Source organism: Ceratina calcarata, unplaced genomic scaffold, assembly GCF_001652005.2.
Source record: "Ceratina calcarata isolate Rehan_Ccalc_2016 unplaced genomic scaffold, ASM165200v1 scaffold452.2, whole genome shotgun sequence".
Lineage (NCBI taxonomy): Eukaryota > Metazoa > Arthropoda > Insecta > Hymenoptera > Apidae > Ceratina > Ceratina calcarata.
Window position 1 is genome coordinate 17,115 of NW_017169150.1, and position 2,344 is coordinate 19,458.

The 2,344-nt window shown below is 40.7% G+C and overlaps 1 protein-coding gene across 1 annotated transcript in view; it reads right to left on the reverse strand.

Annotated features, from left to right (window-relative positions):
• Positions 1–1,844, reverse strand: part of LOC108627275 (pyrokinin-1 receptor-like) — a 15,865-nt gene extending 14,021 nt beyond the window's left edge. Inside the window, exons 1-2 of the mRNA XM_026815480.1 lie at positions 1,460–1,844; positions 446–1,019 (exon numbers count right to left, since the gene is read on the reverse strand). The gene's annotated coding sequence lies outside the window, so the exon portion shown is untranslated. The remainder of the gene's footprint in view (positions 1–445; positions 1,020–1,459) is intronic.
• Between the last annotated feature and the right edge of the window lie 500 nt (positions 1,845–2,344).

Here is a 2,344-nt window from a genome sequence, read left to right on the forward strand (position 1 = left end):
TTAATAATCGAAGTAGAATTATTGTATTAAACTTTTCTCGTTTCCCAAGCTAACTTAGGAGCTACTCGAGGGCACCATTACGTAATGAACATTTCGTTGATGGAAATAATCTTCCCGGTATTCGTTTGCTACTCCTTCGATCTCGTTGACAGAGAAATTTTTCTCACGCGAGCTAATCGTGACAGCGTGATGGACACGACGCGGTTGCTCGCAAACAGCTTACACGCTCCTCGAACTGAACAGAGAAATGTTCTCCTCCGAGACACTCGTACGAGTTTTAAATTACCCGATTGTTTTTCTCGCGCCAGTGACAACGAACATAATCGCATCACCTAAACACAGTCCACGAATCTATCGGAATACACGAGTCAGTCTAGTCACTGACATGTTTCCTCTGGGAAACAACCTGGTTAACAATTGCCTCTGGTAAAAATATTATACTTACTAGCACGACAAGTATGATAACTGATCGTCAAGACACGAATGGAGCACTGTTGCCTTTCTTAACACTCCGACTCGAATCCAAACAAACTATTCGTATTCACGAGGACCCGGTATAATCGTTCACTCATACGAAAAAATACTTTACAGAAGTTTCTCACCTAACATCTAAAGCCTCTTAACAGTCGCACTTGTGCGAGGCATCAAAACAATTCGTCGCACGTGTTACTCATTCGTAAAGAAACTGGACGTCCGTGGGAACGAGTTCTTTGATCCCGTTGAACCCTCGGAATTATTCAGAGCCTATTTCACACTCTGACAAAGGGAAGCGTCTTTGATGCGTTTCGAAAAATGGTACAACACAGGATTTCCGGGATCGAGGCGATCCGATGCCCGCGAGAACTGAACGCGTTGTGAGCGTGCGGCGACGGTCTCGGGAATTTGAAAGAGCCCATCGTTAGGCGGTCCTCACAACAATGTAAGCGCCCGCGTCTTCGCACCTGCGTCTTCCGCACACTCAGCTGCTGTACAGCGACACGATTCAACCCCGTTGCTCTTAAATCCACACGACCTTTCAACTACAAAATAAAAAAATCAATTGTTGCAAATTAGATTTACTTTAGATTATTAAATAGAATCATTAGAACCCAGAGAATCGCACTTGATATTATCGTAATTTAAACGAACGGATAAATAGATAATTATCTTTGACGGAAATAGAATTTCGTTTAATTGCAAGAGCAAATTGAATCTCGAGGATTCGATTAAGAAGACGCGAGGGACGCTTCGTCGATGCACCCTCCTGGGAGGCGATAGGAATTTTTTTGCGAGGCGAATGGGTGCTCAGGAATTTTCGGAACGATTTAATTAATTCCGTAATTTAGAAGCGTACAAGCGTGGAATACGAATGTGTCACTGTTTCGATATTGATCGGAAATGATCGCTCATCATTTATTAATCATAATAAAATATAATTAATTAGTATTTTATTTTTATTAACGAAGAAGCTTGACTTTACCTGTTGCGCGGAGCAGTCGTCTACCGTGGCCTTGTTTCTAGCCTGACGTCGCGGCTCATCGAATATGTAAGTGATCGTCCTTTTTTTCTAGCAAACAAGACGATCGCATCGATTTTCCTTCTTCCAACGGAGATCGCTGACAGAGGTGCTCCACTTCCGCCGACAACGGGGTTTTAATCCGTAGCAGGGGATGCGCGTCACCTGTTGCATTCGATGCATCAAGACGGGTCACTGAGCAGGTGAAAAAATCCACTCGGAAACCGAGAACAAACGAGATATCGCAACTTATATTCCAGAGCCATAGACCAAATTTTATTTAAACCATTTTATATATACCATTTTATTTCATATAAACCGAGAACAAACGAGATATCGCAACTTATATTCCAGAGCCATAGACCAAATTTTATTTCAAGCTTAACCTTTTCACTACTAATTTGATTTCTTTATGGAATATCCTTAATTTTACTGGTTCTAAGCTTTCAAGATTTACTATAAAAATGGGTTATATTTTTTCAAATAAATGTTCTTAGTAATTCATGGGGTACCAGTAGTACTGAAAGGGTTAAGTAATTTGTTCACTAAAAACTGCGATACGTTTGGAGATTTTATCTCAAGTATCGAGAGAACACATAGTTCATGTTTGTATAATAAAATCTTATTAAATTATCTAGAATGTAATAAAAATGTATCATCCTTTTTAGGACAGTCTCCTCGGTCCATTAACCCCGATTGAATTTCGCCTGTTTAATTTAAGTTACTGCCCTTCTTCTGCTCTAAAAAATCCGAGGCGGCGAGATATTTCCCCGGTTAAACGACTGCACAGCTTCAGCTGTTTCGCCGATCAATCATCCACTTTTAATTACTTTCAAGGCATGCACGTTC